Consider the following 24,395-nt stretch of genomic DNA (forward strand, 5'->3'; position numbering starts at 1 on the left):
TGCACAGGGCCACCAAACACCAGGGGCCACCATGCCAATTTAATATATAATATATATCCTTAATATAATAATCCTCTGAGGATGGATACATATTTGCGTGGCGGCCCCTGGCAGGGATTTGGCGGCCTCCGGCTCTGTTCCACTTCCAAACACCCTGACCCCCCCTCTTCACTTGCCTCAGCGCTCCGCCCCACCCTGACCCCCTCTTCCAGGGCCCCCTACCTACGCTCCCTGCCCAGGGCCGCCATGACCCTAGAGCCGCCCCTGGACCTCTGCTCTACAACATAGCTTAAAGACATTGGCAAAACCAATAGCTCCCTCTAAACACATATGGTCCCAAAGGCGAGACCTATTGACTGTGGCAATGCTTGTTTCACTCATCTCGGAAAGATTACATGGATGTGAAATTTACAAATGTAAAATTCCATACACCTCCTGAAAAGGAAAAATGAAAAAAACCTACTGATATCTAATTCACACTTACTAAATGGAACACATAAAATACATGCTGAGCCGCTTAACAGCATACATGGTAATAATAGAAGAACTTCAAGCGAGACTCCCGATTTTGGAAGATACAAATGGCTTTACTTTGGCTAGCTTCCGTCTGAAATTGCCTCAGCGCTAACTCTAAGTGTCAGAATGACTATTACAAAAGCCCCCCCCCCGGTTTACAGACCACGAACTCCGAAATTAAACTCTGCATGTGAACCTCTTATAGTTTAAAAGATCCTGTTTTGCCTCGCCCATTCAGCATCACAGCAGAAGCAGCCAACCATTCTTCACGAGGGGTGATAAAAGAAAACGCACATCTTTATTTATAGTTTAGTGAATGGAGTAAGATAGACTTCGGTAAACAGGAGAGTTGCTTTGTGACACTGCAAAAACACGCTATACCATAGGGTGTGTACTAAACAACAATTTTCCGTCATTAGTTTCGACAAGAACGGAAGTAGCAGTTACTGTTGCAACGTTAGAGAGCGCTTCACTTGAAAAAAATGAAACACCCCTCGCTTTCTGGATATGATGGTACAGTCCACTCTACTTCCTGTCGGTGGTATAGTCGGCTCAGGAAGAAAAGAGTCATTTGGTCCAATTGGTAGGGGTCTTTTCTGCGCAGGCGCGGAAGCTGTTGGAAGAAAGAGAGGTGCGACCCAGAAACACTGGGAAGGGGTAACGCAATGAATATTTTTCTCTTTCACTATTGGGCAGCAAGCTCGAGCGCAGGCGCGAGACTGCACAGCGTAACCCTGGATTGGTCGCCAGTAGTTTTGTTTGATTGTTATTACGCGTGCGCTGGAGCAAAGCGGGCAAGAAGGTGGAGGGATGTAGGCGGGGCGTTTTAGCGGCTGAAATAGAAGCGGGGAGGGGAAAGGCCGCGACGTGGGCGCGCGACCTCCAGCGCCATTTTGTAGGCAAACAAGCGAAAAACCGAAAGAGTGAGCCTCGCGAGGGGACAGGGGAGCTGCCGAGGTGAGAAAACTGAGCTCCCGGTGTAGGTGAAGTGTTGGGACAAAGAAGGGGAGGTCAGAGCACCTTCTCATTTCTTAGTACGGTCGCGTGTTTTCCTTGGTTTGACGTGGGGCAGTGTGCTTCCGCCTCAGAGCGTGAGTTCTAACCCCTACCGGTGCGATATATTGGAACGGGATTTCATTGTCCCCATTGAACCCTTTTTGCCACTTTAAAGGAGATCACAACTGGGGTTTGAAGTTGTCTGCTGTTATTCGTCCACTTTGTCCACAATAAAGGTGACGGCAACTCTTGCCGATTAGCCATAACCATACCTTCAAGTCTCTTTCAGTTGTGGTATATTAACCACCCAAAGAGGATCTATCCATCAACGTTTGCTTTTATTGATCGCAGTTCCATTATATCTTCTCAGCCAGTGGGGATGGCAACAGTGGCATTAACAACAATATAATAGCACTTGTATTGTTCCTGTAAATAGGAAACTGGTTTTTGTCTCTTCAGTATATGTTCTTAACATTGGAGACATCCGAGCACAGTGTTCCCACTAATTTAGAAGCTGTGCCCCTATTCTTTAGGCACTTAAAAAAATAATAAAGTGTTGGTGGGTTGATACGATGTTGAGAGGGCAGCGACACCGCCACATCTATCGTCCCTACGTCAAAGATCCTTCCTGCCATGCTGCTCCGTATTAACGGAGTGGGAGGGGTTAGAGTTAAACTCTTCCCCCATCAGTGCTGTACTGAATGTGTCACCCGTTTGTCTCCCTAAAAATACTGTATTGTCGTTTGAGTGCTTTTCATACTGGTTGATTGTCCTATAGTGCTTTCTTAATCGTAGACTTGGAAACTACTTTGTACTTTATGTTGCCCTTTTAAGTCGCGAAGTGCTCAATTTTTACATGCTTTTTTGGTTCCCTTCTGGAGTGTGATTGAAAGATTTCTGGCTAAAGGTTAAAATATTTGGGACCAAAATATTTTATTTTGTCAATGAAGTTGGAAGCATGGTCCGAGTATTCCATATATATTTTAGTTCATACACAATTATTGGCTTTTCAAAGAATGAGGTGCAACCATGTGCTCAAATACTCAGTAGATAGGCTGAATTGTCTATTCAGCGTATTTGTGCTTTTATAATAGTAATGGAAAGAGTGTTATGGCCGCCCTGTCATTAGGATGCAGTTCGTGTTTTCTTATATAGTGGTATGGTATTTGTAACTGAAGTGATGATGATCAGTCTTGAGATGGTTATGGTGTCTGTGTCTTCCCTTCAGAACTCACAAATAACTTAATTCGAACTGTGGATACAGATCATGAAAATACTTAAATAAGACATCATTATTCAATTTCATAAAAAAGAATACCAACAATAAAAACATTCCGGGAGATTGTACAGTTTTCCGGTCTTTATTGAAAGACTTAAAAAGGATGCAACACAATAACAAAATGATCTGGCAACGATTTTAAAAACGACAGACCCAGACGACATTGTCTAAAATTGTTTGCGCATTGGCAGAATAAATCTTTTGATTTCCAGATAAAACTTACCTAAGAATAAAATGTGTCAGATTGGGTGGACACCCCATCACAAGGGCAGAGCGGTAAAGCTTGTAATGAGAGTATGTCTGATGGGTGCCGCAACATACAGGGTATTAAGTTTAATCTAAACAGTATAAATCTGTGGTACGGGTTCATCATAGCCATCAGATATGAAAATTGCTCCTCGATTAAATAATGGTCCCTCGCAATATAATCGCACTATATATTTGGTACTGTTGATTTGATCGTTTTTTTCTACCATTAAATTAAAAAAAAAACTTTCCCTAATTGCTTTTTATGGGATATTCTGGCAAGACCTCGAGGTTTCAAATATAGTTTCTAGACCTAAAGAGATCAGGCTATTTTTAACATACAGTAGCCACGAGATATTTTTTTTTTCAGGTTTCAAAGCAACCAGGAACTGCTTGATAAGATTGAGTCCATGCTCCATATAGAGTACTATAGGAGGTTTGGGGCCCAGGGATATCTGGTCTGATATGTAAGGAACAGTCAACTCAATATGACAATTAGTTACAACTACTTTTAGGGAGGCCCACCAGGTTCTTCCCCAAAATATCTTCACACTTATTGCAGTGAAGTGTGCTTTGTATGTCCCCAGACACCTGCTCTGTTAGGTTGCTACTGCAGTGGGCTTAGCAATTTTTTTTTACGTCCTAAGGTTTTTGAACCTAAAGCTTTGGTAAAAGAAAGTAAAGCTCCAATACTTTTTCTAACATTGAGCCCCTATTTCTTACCATTTTGGGCCAAGATAGTGTTCTATCCAATGTCATACCTAAGTAGAAGGTGTCTGTCTGAGCCACTCCGTCTCACCATATAAAATAATGAGGGTTTCTTTGCCTTCTGCCTAGTCACTAAAATAAAAGATTTGGTATCGTTTGCAAATCTAATTTATACATGAAGTTAACTTAGGTGTCTAAAAGCTTCTGAAGCGCAAGGCCTGTATGTGCTATTAAAACCGCATAATCTGCATAGAGCAGGATGGGAATGCGGCAACTTCGTTGGTTTACAAAGAGAAGAGAAACTGAGCGAGAAAGCACCCCAGACGGACTCCCCTTTTGATAGTGAACCGCCTAGTGAGCTCTCTGCTTTCCATAGCGGACACAAGCCGCTTCCCTGGAATATAGTTGTTTGATAAAAAAAAATGATGGCCTAGTCAAGCCCCCCCGTATCCTTCATAATTCCTCACAGATGAGCCACGCAGTCAAAAGCTGCTGAGAGGTCCATGAAGGCCAAGTAAAGCTTGCCTTGATTGGTGTGTGAATATTTGGTGATGAGCAAACTCCGATTTAAACACTGGGCCGGAGTCCCTTTTCCCTTCGTAAAGCCATAATGGGTAGGGATTGGGAGATTGTTAGTAGCCCATTCCTCCAGTCTATTCAATATGACCTGACCCATGAGTTTAGCCATACTATCCAGGTGTGAGATAGGCGTATTATTTTTGCGGCTCCGATTTCTCCACCTTTTTTAAATATCAGGATTATAATAGATTTTGACTGACTTCGGTGGGCCATCTTTAGCCAGCACGTTAAAAACATTGGTCAGAACTGGGGCCCAAATCAGTCTATTGGTGTAATCAGGCCCGGGGCCTTATTTGTACATCGAGAAAGAGTTTCCCTTACCTCAAAAAGGCTAAAAATAAGAACATGGGGTGCATTAAGATTAATGGTATTGATGTGCAGTTGCCTTCCCTTGCTCCCAGTTCCACATATTTTTGAAAAGTAAACCACCCATGAATCTTCTTCCACATCACTCTCTAGGTTGGGGTTAAGGGATGATTTCAGAAATGGGGCATTAATTGCCTTCCAAAATTCCCTTGTGTTTTTTGTAGTAGAAGCCTGCTGAAGTTGTTCCCAAGCTTTCTCTTTCAGTCTTTCAGTCTTTCTAGTCTGGCTTTCCTGGCGTCTTTATAAAGGTTCCATGATAGCTTAACCCGCGCTCTGTCTCGGGGTGGTCCTAATGGCCTTGTGTAGGTTTGAGAGCGCCCTGGTACAATTTTGGTTAAACCACCACGGGGTAATGGGTATGGCTGCTATGCTGTTTGTCGTTAAGTTTTTTTCCCTAGCGCAGTAATGACTTGAAGGCTGTCACAATCTTAGTTGGATCGTGATTTGGTTAGTCATGTTATGATTTTATTATACTGATTTGAAACTACTGAGGGGACGAGTTTTTCCTGATCAATTTTGCCCCCTTTTAACACTGTGCCATTTTTCCTAGTTGTTCGTGTTTTTAGGTGTGTTGTTTGGCCTGTATCCCTTTCCAAGCCAGGTGACCAGTAATAGCCGCATGGTCACTGAAACTAGTGAAAGTTACTTTTATGATAGACTTAAGGGATGCTGAGGTAATTGCATAATCAATGGTTGATCCATGGGAAATTGATCCAAAAGTATACTGTAAGTGACCTGAGGACTCGTTAAAATGATTCATTATTTCTAAATTTTGCATAAAAAGAAGTCTGTTAAGGGTCTCACCATATGGATTGTGGATAAAGTGCGCAATACCCCCTTCCTCATTGAGAAATCCACAATTCGTATTGGGGCTTTTTAGGGGCAGCTATGCGCGTTAAGGTCACCCACCCAAAAAATACTGGGTGCCTTCTTACAGTTCTGAGTTGCTACAGTTAATTTTCCTTCCAACAAATCGGCAACTTTTGCCATTTCACCCCCAAAATTGCTATTGTAGAAATGTATTAAGAGAGGTATTACCCCCTAGTAAGTGCAATATGGTGTATCATTACAAACGGATAAAACTTGAAGTTTCAAGGTGTTATTTAATAGTGTCAAGATACCACCCTTTCCATGGCCTGATGTTGACCCATGCTCACTTTGCCACTTTATTCAAACTAGCCTGGCTGCTGAGTGGGTGTTGCCCTGAAACTGGTCCCAGGATTCTTGTTTCCAGTCCTGGGAAAACCTAGCTTGGCAGTTTGGGCTTGACTGTTCCCATGAGGCACAGTGCCTAGACTGATTTACAAATGGCGTGGTCTGAACTGGGGTGGTGAAGTGAGCTAAAGAATGAAGATGGATTCGACCCAGATCATGTGACTGAGTGTCTGAAAGATTCCAGCGCTCCGTCCATCATATCCTTGTGTTTGCATTTTAAGAGTATTTCAACAGTGAAAGTACATCATTCCATTGAATGAAGAATTGTATAGAAATGGAGAAAATTGATGGTAAATTAAAAGCTCTGCCGGTGGAATTGAAATTTATGTAGTGGTTTCTGAAGTTTGCAAACTGCTGCGTACCACTCAGCAGAGGTTTTATTAAATATTGTGCTGTGATTAAGTTTTATTCACTGCTGTGTATGCAGGGCGCTAGTGGTATTTGGCTGCACTCTTTTCTTGATCTAAAATTCATCCGTGCATCCATTTTTGGAAGAGCGGGTTATTTTGTTATAAGAAAATAGTGCCAAATGACCACTCTTCCCTGTCGTGGAATTCTGCAAAATTTTAATGTAATTTAAAAAAAAGCATATTCCGCGAATTTTGCCCAAGCCTCCTCATAAGATTCTCCGAAGACCATAGCTACATCCAGGGATCTAGATACCTTTACTGATGGGATAAACATTAAATCTCATGATTGTGCCATTAGGAAAAGACTTGCGTATTTCGTTTGTTGGAAGGTAGCTTTGAGACTACCCCCTCTATCTAAAAACATTGCTGTGTGGCCTAGGTTTCCAAAATAGACCATAACTATACATAATACTTATAAAGCAATGTATCATGGATGTATGAGATCGAAGTACAGTTGCTCTACTGTTGTACATGCTTGTAATGGATGGTACTGCTTATCAATACAAGAACCTCATGCAAGCTGCCATACTTGTTTATGGAACAGTGACTATTTGGTCGTGCTTGGCAACTGTTGGACACTTAACAATCATTGAGTCTGTCATGAATACACTCTACTGGTTCATTTTAGAGGGAAGCAGGCAATCTGTGTGAACTATAAATGAAAATATAGAGCTACGTTTATTTATTTATTTATTTTAGTATTTTGTAGAGCGCACAGCTACCTCCGACGGAGGTGTCCCGGCGCTGAAGACCTTATCTCTGAAGAGTCAGGGCAGTGTGAGAGGAGGCATTTAGGATTAAATTTGGGAGAAAAAACAGGTTTTCAGTTTTTTTCGAAATAGGGATTCTGATGTAAAATCTTAACTCTGTAGGCAGTTGGTTCCAGAGTTTGGATGTAGCAACTGCGAGAGCCCTTCCTCCCGTACGTGCAAGACGATAACGGGGGCATACCATGAGGCGTAAATGGTTGGATCTGAGGTTTCGTGGGGATTGTGAAAACCTCATTCTGCGGCGTAGGTATGTGGGGCCTCGATCATTGAGGGCTCTAAAAGCCAGAGTTAAGGCTTTAAATTGGATGCGCAGTCTGATAGGTAGCCAGTGAAGTTTGATCAGGTGGGGTGAGATGGAATGGCGGTAAGGGATATTGCATACCAGCCTGGCTGCTGCGTTTTGGACTCTCTGAAGTTGGTTAATGATGTAGGTAGGAGCACCTACATATAAGCTGTTAGCGTAGTCCAGATGGGTGGTGATAAGGGCATGGACTACTGTTTTTCGAGAGTCCAAAGGTAGAAAGGGGTTTTTTTTTTTTTTTAGCATTCGTAGCTTCCCGAAACAGGCTGGTGTTACTTTGTTGACTTGAGTTTTGCAGGAGAGTGAGGTGTTGAATTGGAATCCTAGGTTTCGGGCGGCTTGGACTGGTTCTGGCGGAGGGTTGAGTTCGGACGGCCACCAGAGATTGGAGGGCAAGGGAGATTTCTGATTGAAGAATAAGACTTCTGTCTTATCTGTATTGAGTTTTAAATTATTCGCGGACATCCAGGAGGCGATGTTCAGCATGCAGTGGCGAAAGTTGTCGAATGATTTTTCAAAGTGTTCTTTGAAAGAGAACACCAGTTGGGTGTCGTCAGCGTAAAAGGTTACTTTGACGCCCCATGATTCCACCACTTTTGCTAGAGGTGTGAGGTAAACATTGAAGAGGAGCGGGCTAAGGGCGGAGCCCTGTGGAACGCCCCAAGTCAGTGATTTCTTGGAGGAAAGAAAGGGTCCCAGCATCACTTGTTGGGTTCTGTTGGTAAGAAAAGATTTTACCCATGAGAGGGGGGCCCGCTGATACCTATCTCTTGTAGGCGAGTCAGAAGAGTGTCATGAGAGATGGTATCAAATGCCGCGGATAGGTCGAGGAGGACTAGCATGGCCTCCTCTCCCCTATCCGTGCATTCTCGAATCGACTCTGATACCTCGAGTAGTGCCGACTCGGTACTGTAGTCCGGTCTGAAACCCGATTGGGTATCGTGGAACAAAGCGTTTGATTCTAGGTAATGTGATAGCTGTTTTTGAACAGCTTTTTCAAGTACTTTGGCGGGTTTGGGAAAGAGTGAGATCAGCCGGCAGTTGTTTAGGCAGGAAGGATCTAAGCCTGTTTTTTTTGTATAGGGATTAGTAATGCATGTTTCCAGGTGGAAGGCATGACACCAGTGAATAAAGAGGAGTTCCAAATATCGCGAAGGGGGTCGATGATTAGGGGGGCGATTTCATTCATGATTAATGCCGGGGCTGGGTCCAGGGGAGAGCCTGATTTGCATTCCATAAAACTTCAGGGCAAGTTCCTTAGTTAGTGGTTGGAATGCTGTAAATGCATGATTGCAGGTGGTGGCGGGGCCTTCAGTAATGTTGGAGCCATTCTGAAGGATAGTTGCCGCAATATTAGCTATATTTTCTTCAAAGTAATTTGCAAGATTGTCACTCAAGGCTTGGGACATAGGAACAGGGGTGGACAGTGCACTGGGATGAGTGAAGTCTTTTACTATATTAAAGAGGGCCTTGGTCAAGTTATTTGCCTTGGCAATAGTATCTGAGAAGTAGGTACCCATGGAGTGGTGTTTGAGTTTGCGAAACTCTTTAAGGCTTTGACGATAGGAGGACTTGGCTTCTGGGTCGTAGTGCTGTCTCCAGATACATTCCAGCTTTTTGCATTTGCTTCTGTATGCCCTGAGTTCTTGAGTGAACCATGGGGCAGAAGGGTTTAGTCTGCGGGAAGTAAGGGTTTGTAAAGGGGCAATTTCCTCTATAGCAGACGTAAGGTCGTTGTCAAATATACGTGCTGCTACATCGAGATCGTCCGGAAGAGGGTTTGGATGGTTGTGGTATTTTTGCTCTACGGTAGCTAATGAGAGCTTGTGCCATTTCCTGCCTTGTGTTCTAATGGCGGACTCCTGTTTGATAGTTTGGGCCAGGGGGACCTCGAACGATATTAAGTAATGATCAGTCCAAGTTAGGGGTAAGGGGGGGGAGGGTTTTGAGTTTCTCGCAGTTCGAGAAAATCAGGTCGAGGGTGTGTCCTGCGGTATGAGTAGGGCCTGTTACCTTTTGTGACAGATTTAAATTTTGCATGGATTCCAGGAGCTGCAAGGCGCAGTTGCTTGCGTCCACATGGTGGTTGAAATCACCCAGTACCATGAAATGGGGGTGTTTAAGAGAAAGATCTGCCGTGACTGCCAGTAGTTCTGAGATGGCAGCTTGAGGGGTGTTCGGGGGTTATAAACCAAGATCCCTGACGAGATGGCGGTGGTGGAGTCTGTGATTGAGAAGTATAGGGCTTCTATACGCTTGATTTTAGGGATTTTCCTAGAAGTAATTTTCAAGTCATTTTTTAGGATCACAGCGATTCCTCCACCCGTTTTGGGGCCTTCATGGCTTAATCCGGCGAAGCTGTAACCAGTGGGTACTGCTAAGGCGATGTCTGGGTTGGAAGAGTCTTTAATCCAGGTTTCCGTTAAGAATAATGCATCCCTGGATGTAGAAGATAGTAGAAGCCAGATGTCATTGGCGTGACAGGGTAGGGAGCGGCTGTTTGCTAAACCCATGAAGTAGGTTTTAGACGGAGGGGGTTTATGGGATGCGGGTTTGCGGGGGGAGGTCCAGTCGGGGCATAGGGATAAAGGGTAATTTAGGCATTTGTGTAGGAAGGGGCTGGGTAGGGGGAGGTTACAGGGGGTGGGAGATGAGCATGATGTCTTACCTATGTCTAGGAGCTGTGATCTGGTCCAGGTTAGTCTCTGAGTGGGAGGCGGACTGACATTATGACTGGCCCTAGGCGCGGACGGGCGCAGACGGGCTTGCCTTAGGCGCGCCTTCGTCGCGCTCACCCGCTGCGCTCGCCCGCTGCGCTCGCCCGCTGCGCGTCCGAAATATACACATAATTTATAGTGGGAACCTGACGAGGGATAGGGGGCGTTGCCGCCATTTCCCGCCGCACCCTAAGGCCAAGTTAGAATCGCCAGAGAGTCCTCGGCAGCGCCAATATCCGCTGCGAGGCTGTGGGCAGGAGGCTTGAAATGCGGAAAGGTGAGGTTCTTCAGATCAACGCACACACATTCACACACTCGTGCTTTCCGTTCGGTTTTTAAAACAAAGTAATAACAATTGTGACTCTCAAAGATTAAAATATAGTGCAAGTTGCCTGTTGCTCCCGCCTCAGGAGATGTGAGCTTCTGTCAGGGGGCTAGGTATTCGCGTCTTTATAGACCGGGGGGCGTGGCCTCGTAAAGGGGGCGTGGCCTTAGGGTGCGGCGGGAAATGGCGGCAAAGTTAGAACGTTCAGCACTTCTCTTAACAATTCAAATAATCCAAAGTGTAGTGGATAGATTCAACCTACATAAGTTTTATATTCCAACACAATAATTATCTTCAAACAGTATTCCAGAAAAGGTTAATGATATCTTAATTCAAAACACAAGAATCACAGAAGGTCCAAAGAATCGGTATTCCACTTGTTGATTTATTCTTTTTGGTACTCCAAGCAAGGAATTTGATATCTTCCAACACGTGTTTTTTCTACTAAGACTTTTTCAAGGCTGGAAAAGTAAATACCATACATTGATGTTTGTTGTTTCTTCAAAAAAGTTTCTACAAAAAGTTTCTTTGACCACATTTTGGCCTAAGAGTGTGCTAAAAGTTGAATAAGATTAAAGAAAGTGAAAATATCCAAAGACCACCAATGTTACCAAAATAGACCTTAGGTTGGTTGTGATTTGGGTAAAGAAGCAAACGTTTTTAACCCTATTCGAGCATTAATAGAAAAAAGATACTGTGATTAGCATCTTATAGAGTGATGATTGAAAAAAATGTGAGTATAGAAAAATACTTCACCAAATGTGAATTGTGCCTAACCGATTTATAGCCCCTGTACTATAGTATCCACCCCACTGATTATATGTAAATGACAAAGATGTTCCAGGAATAAAACTTCACATAGCAGTGTCCTGTAGAATCCCAAAAACATAGTGTCCAGAGAAATCTGTTTTGGAATAAGAGATTCAATTAGTGGGCAAACCTATTCGCACATAGTGAGCCACAACAATAATTAATGCTCATTCGATATTGAGCTGAAACAATTGTAAACTCTGTTACAGTCCCCAGATCTACTGATATGCCTAGATGCATAAACTAAGATATAAGCCGTACTCCAAACATCCAGAGTCCAGCCAGCAAAGGCTCTATCAGTCCTTCGCACCAACTAATGCCAGACACAAGACAGGCATTGCAGAATACTTTGAAAAAGAAAGTTGCCAACAGGAACCAGACCTCAGTTCTTCAGCTCCGAACATGATCAACTCCGTTTCTGTTCTGAACCTGGCAAGGAAAAGTAATATCCATATATACCACAAACTAGTTACATAGGGTGGCAAGAACATCCACCTCATATGTTTTTACAGTGATAAAACAATCACTTCGATGGAATAATCCTCGCCTCAGTGTCCTTAATAGAATTGAAATTTCTTGGTGACAATGCTCAAACTTTCATTTTGTGTCCGGACTGGAGGCTCCAATTATGCACCTTTTTTTAAAGTTGATCCACCACCACAGATGCCACATTTACAATAGGTTTATAATATTTAAAAGGATTCTGAGGACCAATCAGCTGCTCTCATAATATCCTCCAAATAAGACACCAATATAAAGGATTTAGATGCCATAGCACACTGTGCTGAACGCAAACCAAACACTGAGACGTCCGCCTCTGCTAGCAACCATTTGACCCAAAGTGCTAATGTGGCAGAGGCCACTGTCCCAAAGGGCTTCTGTAAAGCAATCAGTTGCCCCGCAGGGTCACGTGTGATCGATCTGGCTGCCAGCTCATAATGCCTTATTGCATTGAACAACACAACTGTGGAACATCAGGAAAACTGGGGTATGAAATACACTTAGCAAACGTTTTCATGTGCCTGGAAAACTCCTTCCGGAGTAAAGGTTCTACCTGCAATATCTAGTGCCTTGGCTTTCAGTTTGGCTTATGACTGCTTACCTGACAACTGAGAATTCCCTGGGTAACCCTGAAGAAATCTGAGCACAATATAAACATCCAATGGGGAGAGTAAGGGGGGGGGGTTTCGAAACTCTTAATACCCCTCATAACACTACAGACTAAGGGGTGCTCTGACTGTTTTGCAATCCATGGTGACATGGCCGGTGGTTCTGTGAAAAGCTGTTCACAGAACGATAAGCCACACAGTCTGCTGCAAGAGAAGATGGCAAGTTTACTACCTAAGATAAGTCTGCCCCCACAGGATCAAGACCCTGTGGACTACAGCTACTTGACCCATTCGCCATGCTGAAATATATAGATTATGTGTAGTGGAACCAGGACTGGGTGGCTCAGCTTGTTATAAAAGCCCCTCAGTGTTTCCTAAACGATGCCACGCCATGAGATGATGAAACCCGTGCAGAACCAAAGGATGCGGACTGCTTGAGGGATTTGTCTGAAGCTCTTGTAGCAGAGGGAGTTTGCACTGGTAGTTTGCAAAACCTGTCTAACAGAGTAGAAAACCAAGACCAGATTCTCCCTCTGACGTCACGCCTGAGCTGCCACTCGAGGAATCATGAGAAATGGGGGTGTGGAGAGGAGACTTGCATTAACCCCTGGCTCTAGTATTGGAGAAAGGCATTGGTTGCCAAGTCCAAAGGGTTGGACCTCCAACTTAAGAACTGGGTAATGTGGGGCATTCAGATGATATGCTAGCAATTCTATCAGACGTGTACCCCATAGATGTTAACCCCACTGAAAAATGTTGGGGAGGAAATAGCCTCCAATTGCTTGAATCTCTCAGAAATCTGGAACTCGTGTCTGCAGTCGTGTTGGACTGACCAGGCAGATGATACTTTGTCACGGAGATCTTATGTTGCTGACAAATGCTAAAACTCTTTTGCTTTCTCCGCCAATGTGGGATCTGGTCCCTGCCACCTTGTTGACATAACGATCTGACACATTGTCCATCTCGGCAGGGTGCAACCCGAGAACTTCAGAGAAGAAAGCGACCTGATGGCAAGCAAATCCGCCAGGAGTTCCAGACAATTGATATGGAGCTTAGGCTCCTCCTCGGACACCCACCCCTACCCCATGGAGATTGAATGGCAACTGGCTTCCCAGCCATACCTGCTTGCTTCTGACTTGAAGACCATGTCTGGTTGAGAACTGAAAATGTCCCTGCTATTCCAGGCATCCATGTGACTCAACCCTCATGCCATCTCCATTCTGGTTTCCTGGGACAAAGGAACTAAATATAAAGACAATTGGTCTTTTTGGAGGTGGTGAATCTTGAGCTGCTGGAGAGCCCAGAAATGAAGGGGATCTGGAAAAATGGCTTTAACAGAGGAAGCAAGCAACTCCACAATCTGCGCCACTTGTCTCGATACTAACTCCTCGGACAAACGTGACCTCCACTCCTGCTTGCCCCCCCCCTGTTCTTGTGAGAGGGAAATAATAATTGCGGCGTTAGTCTGTGGAACCCCAGGAATTCTATAGACTGAAGTAGCATATCAATACTTCTCTGCAATCAAAAGGAACCCCCAACTGCTGAAGTAGCAAAATGGTCCTGTTCAAATTGGACAGGACATCGTCACGCTTCTGAGCCATCACAAGATCTTCTAGAATCTAGATAGATAATGACTTGCCCCACTGGCGCTTAAGAACTCCACTACAGGCTTCATCTGTTTGGTGAAACACCAAGGGGTGGAATATATACCACCAGGAAGAACTGAATACTCCAACTAGGAGTCCTCTGTTGGAACTGGAGGTAACAACTGTGGGGAGGAAAGATGGGCATCCTTCAATTAAGGCAGAACCACCCAGTCCCTCTGAGACTATCTTGAAATGGCGGTAACAAACCCCTCCGTTGAACTAACCTTTGGCCCCCCCCCCCCATGCTGAAAAAAACCCTTTGAATGACTGTTAGTGGGTTATGGCACTTTTGACTATTAAACTCAGACTCGTAGTCAATGACCGCTTGGTCTTGAAGGGAAGACTGGTATCAAGGAGGAACCCATTAAGAGGTGGGTTCTTTAACAATCTGTGTGATAACCAAGGACCGTCTGAAAAACCCTGGACAAAATAAAGATGAAAACTTCACTTTGACACCAACACTGTCGTGGTCCTCACGAATACCATACCACTCAGTGGTCATGCAGCTGATATAGTTCATACAGTGGGCATAATAATTCCCTTTTACTGCTTGCAATTTAGCTGTCTTTGATCTCGGGACCCATAAGGAGACCTGCCGAGCTGTTGAAAGCTACCAGTTATGGAAAACCATAAACTATATGCCTTCTATTGCACTTTTTCATGCATCACACTGTTAAGCTTTGCGTCCCATAACTCTACCTGTAGCAGACCATTTGTCTGGCCTTTGAGTATATGGATACTTTCATATCCAAAAAGGTGGTGGACAGACAGTCTGGAACCAATTGACTTTCAGTAACTGACCGTCAAGCACAGTTTCTAATTTGGGTATGGGGGAAAAATGTGAGCCCTATTCAGGTGGCTTGTACATTAACTAACCTGAAGAATTTGGAAGAAACAAGTGTATTCTGTGTTGGATGGATTTAATCAAGCTTTTTGGTCCCAGAATGCTGATTTGTTGGAAAGGGCTTATTGAATCAACCAGGTTTGGATTATAAGGGATGTGTAAAATCAGTGGCTTCCCTAATATACTTTTGAGATCCGGCAACTCCCTATCCACAGAGATGCAGATATGTACTGTTGCTGACAGCATTTGTAGTGACTGTATGGGCAAAATTTCTCACGCTGGTGTAGGCTTGCATAATTTTGCCTTGACCTTGTAACTAAAATTGCTGAAATTACACTTTGTTATACATTAAGATTGTGTGTAATGCAAGCGACCATAACACAAGGCAGACCCCCCAGGATATAGCGGCATGCATTAGCAAATTTAGCGGCACATAAATGGAATTTTAGCGGCACCAATATGGAAATTTTGCGGCAATTTTGCGGCATTTTATTTGGCCATTTTTCCTACAACAAAGGGCTCAATAGCGTGGAGAGTGAGTAGCTGTCAAGCAGGGCATAGATCGGAGATTAGCAGAATGCCAAAAGGGTAAATAATGATAAGCCCTTAACAGTAGTTAACATATCTCTCAATGCGTCTCCTGCAGAAAATTCCGGCCTGTAATTGCTAGTGTCTAGGATGCAATTATATTGGGTCGCATTAAATAAGGAGAATTAAATTCATCCGATTTTGTACAACTGCCGGCTGAACCTCGGGGCTGCAGAGCACGGTATTCTTATTACACTCTTTACTTACTATCCCTATTCCAGTTTGCGCAACAGTAGGGAAGGTGTTGGAATTCATTTCCAATACCTCAGCGCCCCCTACAGAAAGTCGTTGTGATGACTTGCAATGTAAATGCATCGCATACTAACAACGCAGTCGTTGTAACGACCGTGTTGTAATAGTAATGCGATGTAATGACAGCATAGTAAACGCTGTTTCCCGTCTCTGTTGCTCTCTTGTCTTTGTCTCTTTTTTCTCTCTTTTCTTTGTCTCTCTCTCTCGTTCTGGCTCTCTCTCTCTCGTTCTGGCTCTCTCTCTCGTTCTGGCTCTCTCTCTCGTTCTGGCTCTCTCTCTCGTTCTGTCTTGCAAACTTGAGTAAAATTGTGGTGTTGCACATTTTATTAGAGCGTCAGGGTACCTGTAGACTGTGGTTCTGTCATATCTCTGATGTCTAGCTCTGTAAAAGTGGTATTTGGCCAATATTGATATTTGCGATGCCTTTTCTTGAAGCAAGTCACACTTCACACCTTGCCATCTGTGAAGAAGTCCCATATCTGAATGAATGCCCAAGTTTCGCAAGGCTTGCCTCACGCCACCCTCTGACCCAACGGGAACCATAAACACCAATGCAAGGGACCTCCGACGCATATAATAAAGCCCTCACCTGTGTGTGTATTAACACTTGCCATGCTTGTAGTGTGGCTAGAGAGTCAAAAACCTGGTGCCGTCTGGGTGGTTGCCGGAAGAGAGTATGAGGCAGAGTAAGCAGACCTGCAGCATCCATTTCCATGTATAAATAAGGAGTGTTGTGTGGGCCATGTATCCAGTAATGTGCAAATGTAATTTTTGCAGCTCTATAATACATTTCCAAATCTGGGGCTCTCAACCCTCCTACGTCAGTCATAAGATAATGTAAGCGAGTCCCATCGTACTCGCGGTTGCTTCCCTGCCCATGCCAGTATGATCAGTTGTGCACGTATTTGTTGAACAGTGTGCGTGATAATAAAATGTATATAAAAAAATGAATTTGGGCAGGACTACAATTTTCCTTCATGCTACTCGCCCCATTAGCGGCAAGGGAAGTTTTATCCTTCTATCTTATATTCTGATAATTTCTGTATTGACGTGCCGTAACTTTCTCGCAATATAATGGACTGGTCTGAGTAAACTCTTGATGCCCAAGTATCCTACCGATTCCGAGGTCCATTGCAGAGTATATTCTATGACAGGCAAAGTTGTTGTGCCTGCGAGGGGAAATATGATTGACTTGTCCCAGTTTATGCGTAGCCCTGAGTGCCTGCCGAATCAGACTACTTCTTGCAATACAGGAGAAAGGTTTAAGTCTGAGTTACAGATATACAACAAGGTTATGATCTGCGTATGAGGAGATGTTAAGCGCGTATCCTCGGAATCTCAACCCTCTGTGGCCGTTGTAGTCACGAATTGTGCACACCAGTAGCTCCGCGACCACTGCATATAGCAACAGAGATAATAGGCAGCCTTGCCTTGTGCTCCATGTGATGCTGAAAGTATTGGAAACTGCAGTCCCTATCCTGACCCTAGCGGTAGGTACCATGTACAGTACCGAGGTTAATCTTAGGAATACATCTCTGATTCTGCACAAGACTGTAAGCATGAAATCCCACTCGACTGAATCGAGCTCTTTCTCGGCATCTATTACCACTGCAGCTGCTTTAACCTCCGGGTCCAGTCTCTGTAGAACTCCAAATGTTCTCCGGTTTTGCGTTGGGTTCCAACCCGGGACAAAACCTGCTTGTTCAGGATGTATAACACCTGCCAATAGTGGTGCCAATCTATTGGCTAAGAGTTTTGCGTAGAATTTAGTGTCCATGTTTAACCAGAACAATGGCCTATATGAGGAACAATGGGTGGGCGTCTTGCCCGGTTTTAGCAGTGTTGCTATCATAGCCTCTCGCATAAGTGTGGGGGCATCACTCCTGCTTCAGCCATTTCCCCCATATAGTGATTTGAGGTGTGAGATTAGTAACCCCTGGAACTCCTTATAGAGGCCTCAAGCATGTGCGCATGAACGTGCGCAGCCACTATCTGTCTTTTCTCCGTGGCAGGTATGAAGATGTTAGGCGGCAATACTTCCCTCCTTCTTTCCACTTGCCCATCCAAAGTCCCTGTCTTCTCACTTCTCTGCTCGGAGCAATGTGGCAGTCCCCCCTCTACCTGCTCCGTTCCTTTTTCCCAGAGGATCTTTCCGCCTCCTCCTCGTCACTGTGCTCTTGCTGCTATGGACTGCAGCTCCGTCCTCACTGCACTTCTCCATTCCTGTCACTGTGTCGCTGCTCTTCTTTCTACAGTGCCTCCTGTTCCCACAGACTCCCTCCTACTTTCCGTCCTACACTCACCATTAGGAATCTCTGCCTTCCTATTGGCGCGTCTTTCTCTTTGCTGTTGGCCTCTTCCCTCGCACCCGTCTCGCATTCCTCCCCTCGCCCCCTTGTCCTTTCCACTGTTTCCTCACATTTGCTGCCATGCGTCAACCAACGCCTTCCTTCCCTTCACCTTTTAACTAGCCATTGGGAGTTGGGAACAGTGTTACAGTGCTTCCCTGGTTGGTAAAGCCAATCGTTTACCTTTAATGTGCTATTAAACCCACGCATTATTTATTTCTGAATGTTTGTCTATGTATGCGTCGGGACATGTAATGTCATTCCTACATTTTTCATTTAGAGTAAGAACGAAAGGTATGGACCGTGCAAATCGGCTCACGCAAATGTATTCAAAACAAGCACAAGCAGCCTGAAATGATGAGCAGCATCCCTATTTATGCCGTATTTACAGGCGGTGCAAATCCACTCATATGCACATAACATGGAAAGCGCCCAGGACAATGAGCTTGAAATGATGGAGCAGGGACGCTCGGAAACTAGCTCAGCGAGTTAAGAGCTCACTACTGAAATATGTGTGCAACCTGCAAGTCTTGGGGTCATATCCAACCTGCTCTTGCTTTGCCTTTCATTTCCCTCAGGTCCATAAAAAAGTAGCATTAAGTTGGGTAACAATGACAGCTACTACTAGTAGTGTTATGAGAGCAAGCACTACACATATTATTGTTAATGAATAGGTGGGCAAACTGAACACCAGGAGCAAAAAACTTTAGTCATTAACATCTCCAAAACCACGTTAGATAACACTCGACTGTCTGCACTTGAATGTGGCACATCATTTGTTCCCACTTACGCCTCTGAACTGGAAACTGAAGTCAGCTTTTATAAATTTATGCGAAATTTGAGACTTCGTCATTTTTTCTCAAATGTTTGTCCACCTACAGCCACTCCAGTAACTCATGCATGTAAAGACTTGAGGAGTAAGAGTACTTTTTTGGCTCCGGTGAGCCATAAAATTTTTGACACCTATGAAACTATTACCATGAACTCCATTAAAGAGTGTTTCAAAGAATCCGTTCCCATCCACAACAATTTCAATCGCAGACAATCCAGAGCACTTGATCAAATTGCACGCAAATCTAACATTGTATGTTGTAAAGCCGACAAAGGGGGAGCACTGGTCGTAATGGACAGTGAGTTCTACCACGAGCGTCACCAATCACGTTCATGATACGGACCTGTACATGAAGTTAAACTATGACCCAACCGAGCCATTTTCCAAGGTTTTGAAGATCATTCTGGATAAAGCAGTTACTATGGGCACCATTACGGACAAGGACCACAAGTACTTAACCCAGGCCCATCCTAAATGTCCCAGCATCCACATGCTCCCTAAGATTCACAAGAATCTACTTCAACCACCGTTCCGTCCTATCGTATCGACCAAAAATTCGATCCATGAACCTACAGGCAAATTCATTGATCTTTACCTTCAGGACATTGTTAAAAACATGTCGACTTACCTACGTGATACTACTGATTTTTTTTTAATCGTCTTCAACAAGTGACCCTGGAGTCAGACTGCACATACACTTTGGTAACCATTGACGTGTGTGCGTTGTACACATCGATACCACACAACAGGGGCATTGAAGCAATTGAATCGTCCCTACTAACCCATCCCATTGATGATGATCTGAAAGTTCTCATCCTTGAGCTCATCCAGTTTACACTTTTCCATAGTTATTTTTCTTGGAACAATGATTACTATCTGCAGCTCGTTGGTACATCAATGGGCAATTGCGCAGCGCCCAGCTACGCCAATCTGTTTATGCATCGCATGGAACTTGATCACATTTTGAACAATAATAAATGGGTCAGCAACATTCTAACCCTGTGGCGATACATTGACGACATTTTTTTTATTTGGATCGGTCAACCAGAAGAGATTTTTGATTTCCTTACATACATCAATAGTCTTGATGATCACATACGATTCACCCACACCATCAGTACCACCAGTCTACCCTTCCTGGATGTTCGAGTGAGTCTACGGGACAACAAATTAGTCACTGACCTGTTCGTGAAAGACACTGACAGAAACAATGCCCTATTTTTTACTAGTTGTCATCCTCCATCCTTGAAAAGACATTTACCTTACTCGCAACTACTTAGGGCCAAAAGAATTTGTTCGGAACCTGAGGCATACGAGTTGTCTGAACAAAAGATTCTACAGAAATAGAGACCGGAAATATCCTGAATCAACCTTGTTGGCTGCTAGATCACGTATTTCCAACAAGAGTCGCCAAGATCTAATGACATCTCATCATGATTCAAGCAGCAACCAGAGACAAGTTTTTGTGTCGAAATATTCTACTAATAGTACTAACATCAAGAACGTCATCCTAAAGAATTGGGACATGATTCGATATGAACCGGATTTCCAAGGTATTTTTGATCACAGACTACTGTTCGCTTACCAGAGAGCGAAAAACATCAAGAATATTCTAGAGACAAGATCAACTGATTCGCCTACCCGCTACAATGGCACTAAACCTTGTTTAAATTACAGCCACTGCAACAACATCACCGGGAATTCCTTTAATCATCCATCATCTGGCAAAACCATTAAACTTTTGACTAATGCAACCTGCGATTCCAAAAATGTCGTTTACCTACTCAAATGCCCATGTGGGTTACCCTATGTGGGTAATACTGAAAGAAAAATAAAGGTACGTTTGACAGAACATAAGAGTACCATAAGGAATAAGACTCTCAAAGCACCACTCGCTGCTCATTTTACCACTCACCACCACAATGTCAGCCAACTACGGTTCCTAATTTTGGAAATTGTTCCGCTGAGACCAGGCATGGATAACAAGAAAAAACTCCTTCAAAGAGAAACGTTTTGGATAAAGAGACTTGATGCATGTCAGCCGAAAGGCCTTAATGATCGGATTGAATATAGTTGCTTTCTCTGATTTACTGTCAAACTTATGTATCTTTCCATTTCACTCGTTGTTTTTTACTTTGTACCACTCACCTCACAAGCTATTTTTCATTTGGCGTTATTCCCATGAGCTTATTTCTCACCTTCTACGTCTCTTTTACTTTGATTCTACGTACTGTAACTTGCACGTCTATTTTCCTTTTTTGTCCACCATATCTGCTATTTCTATCATCCTCATTTCAACTCATTGTATTTTTATTTCGTTCCATGTTCATTTTCATTTTTATCTTCCCCCTTGGTTTGATGTTCTGTGACTATATTCGCTTTGCTTTTACCTTTTTTGTCCTCACCTCGAAGATGTATTGTTTTGCTCTAACATGGCCGCCTTGTGTCTTGAATGCTTGTACCTGAGCCCGATTGCCCAATCAGTCCCCTTTCGCCATACTATTTTCCTGATTCCCCGCTCCTTTTTTGCTTTCGCCCATTTATTCGTTTCCGTTTGTTTACGTACTTTAACCCAGCAGTCCAGTCACTTCTCTCTCAGTCCACTTTTCATGTTTATGCAGCACGCGCCCACGTACTTACTTCCTGGTTTCCTTCGGCCCTTTTCACTCGTTTGATTCACACGCTCCGTGTTACCAGGTGTTTGAATCCGGTAAGCTTTGAATATTCTCGCACGCTTTACACGGGTGATTTAGAATTTCAATCTTATTTTTACGTTTGTGAACTTTGCGCACCTTGGTTTTTCTTCATTATTTTACCTTGAATATTCTACACAGGTGTTTTAGATTTTCAGTCTTATCTTTACATCTGGAATGTTTTATGTTTGTGTACCTTGGTTTTTCTTCGTTATTTCACTTACTGGCACTGTGACTTTTCCGCTTCCACCATACCCTTCAGTTGTTCTCGATCATTTTTTATGGTACTTAAGGTTGTATACGTTTTTCCCTCACTCATTCATCTCCTAAGCACCGACCAGCGTTAACCCTGGCACATTCGTTTACTGCATGTTTAATTTTTCTCATTTACGTTCATATCTTTTGGAGGCCGCACCTCTTCCTGATACGCTGTACTTTTCATTTACTTCTAGATTGCGACTTGTCCCCTGATGAAGGGTTTCAGTCCCGAAATGCATAGGGACACCATTCACGCAATTGGATTTCTTTGAATTTGAAATATGCATAATGACTTAATTACTTCAACTTAGTCACTATGATGGAATACGTGACTTTCATAATAAAGATTACTTATGAACATTGATGCGACAGTGAGATTCTATTTATGACACTGTTCATTACCTACAGAATATTTTCTTGAAGTTATTTTCTCCAACTGGAGTGCCAAAGGATACAGTGCAGGACGTTCCTGCACTCCCCCATTTACTCTACCAAACTGAACATGGGACACATTACACATGAGTCAGTTTTCCTAATCTTTTTTTTTCACAACAAATTTTATTGGTAGGAATAAGCAAGAAATATGCGTGGCTCCCCACAATCAGGAGATCACCACCAAGCATCAATTCTCCATTTAGTACAGAACCAAGTGTCCAGCTAAGCAATCCAGAAAAGACAGATATATAGGAACATTATTATGCCTTCCCCCACCTTTTTTTAAACCCAAACTACCCATTCCTCCCAACTCCCTCCCAACGTCCCACCCCACCCCTTAGCACGTGTGTATTATTCGCCGCTGTGTCACATCATGAAATAAAATTTGTAGCATAATGCAAGAACTAGCCAACAACACAAGTCTAGAGGTCTTCCTCCAGTGCTGCTGGAGGGTCAAGAGTCAACCCCCTATACTCGGCCCACCTCTTCCATATCTTGAAATGTTTGCGGGGGCAACCGCGTGCTTCAAAGATCGGCCGTTCCAGGCCCATGCAAGAGTCTAGTTCGGCCCTCCATGCACCCAGGGGGGGGGCCTCACATCCTTCCAGGCTCGGGCCAAGTCCCTTTTGGCCACCACCAGACCCAGAAGCAGCAAGTGCCGTTTATATACATTTCCACCAACTCCCTCTAAAACGTGGATCAGGCCTAGGCGATGGGTGCGAGGAAGAGTCCAACCCAATACCTCCGACAGGCAGTCCCACACACCGCTCCAGAAGCCCACCAGCCTCGGGCATGACCATAATGTATGAAGCAAACTGCCCACTGCATTCCCACAGCGCAAACATTCCGGGGACTCAATCAGGCCAGCCTTCCACAAACGTTCACGGGTGAAGTAGGCCCTATGGAGAATCTTGAACTGAATGAGCCTAAGCCGCATAGCAATGGCTGCTCCCCTAGGGGACTCCAGAGCCTCCCTCCAGTCATCTTCATCGAGGGGGCCAACATCAGCTTCCCAAGTCGCCTTTAACGGAAGAAGGGTGGAGGAGCAATGAGTGACCAAAGTCTGATAGATGCGAGAGACCTTTTTCTCTCCCAGATCCCCCATAAAGACTTTCGCCTCGATGGGACTAAAATCGGGGAGGGAATCTAAGTTGGCGATGCTGGGCCACAATGCATGGCGCAGTTGTAAATACCGAAAAAAATTGGGATTGGGGCATATTGAACTCAGCCCTAAGTGCCTGAAAGGACTTGAGCGTCGTACCGGACATCACATTTCCCAGGCGCGAAATCCCTATCGCATCCCAGCCATCGAATCCCGTCAACGCCGACAACTCAGGCAATAGACCGTTACGCCATAGCGGCGTCTCCGCGGTCAGGCGACCCCACCAGCCCATGCGGCGCAAGGCCTGTCTCCATATGGCAAAAACAAGGCATGTTACTCTCTGCAGATCCCGCCGCAAGCGGGCCGAGTAAAGTACTGTGTGGAGTGGGTTGTCGCCCATCAAGGAGCGTTCCAGGGCATAAGCCGGATCCCCCCTGTCGCTATACCACCAGTCGTTCAGGATAAGCAAATGTGCGGCCTGGTAATAGGACAACAGGTCCGAGGTGGCCAGGCCACCACAATAGGTGGACAAGAAGCACGTACGAAGTGCCACTCTGGCCGTCCCCCCAGCCCATAGAAAACGGCCTAAGATCGAATTAACCTGCCGGAACCACTGGGGTGCAATCGGATACGGATGGTTCTGCAACTGGTAAAGGAGACGTGGAAGCGCCACCATCTTAAAAATGGCGGACCTGCCAAACATCGAGAGGGGCATCCGAGACCAAGTTTTGACATCCGACTGTACTCGATCCCAAACTGGGACGACATTGCGCTCCCAAGCAACGTCTGCCGATCTCGACAGGAACACTCCCAAATATTTCAGGCCGTGTGTAACCACTTGTAGTTCCAGCGTCCAAGGATCCGCCACATCGCTTCCATCCAGCACCCAGAGGATAGATTTACGCAGATTCAGAAATAGACCTGAGACTTCCCCAAATATTTGCATAATTTCCAGTACGCGCGGTCCCGAGCGCTGCAGATCAGTAAGAAAGAAAAGGACATCGTCCGCGTACAGCGCAATTCTATCAGTTAAGCTGTCATTCCATACAA

The 24,395-nt window shown here is 44.4% G+C and overlaps 1 protein-coding gene across 7 annotated transcripts in view; it reads left to right on the forward strand.

Annotated features, from left to right (window-relative positions):
• Positions 1-1,076: 1,076 nt before the first annotated feature.
• Positions 1,077-24,395, forward strand: part of CNOT1 (CCR4-NOT transcription complex subunit 1) — a 1,826,813-nt gene continuing 1,803,494 nt past the window's right edge. For 6 of the 7 annotated variants that reach the window (XM_078668606.1, XM_078668608.1, XM_078668609.1 and 3 more), the window contains exon 1: positions 1,318-1,473. The gene's annotated coding sequence lies outside the window, so the exon portion shown is untranslated. Of the gene's footprint in view, positions 1,174-1,317; positions 1,474-24,395 lie in introns of those variants that run through there. The other variant, XM_078668607.1, reaches the window with a different exon arrangement.

Source organism: Lissotriton helveticus, chromosome 12, assembly GCF_964261635.1.
Source record: "Lissotriton helveticus chromosome 12, aLisHel1.1, whole genome shotgun sequence".
Taxonomy (NCBI): domain Eukaryota; kingdom Metazoa; phylum Chordata; class Amphibia; order Caudata; family Salamandridae; genus Lissotriton; species Lissotriton helveticus.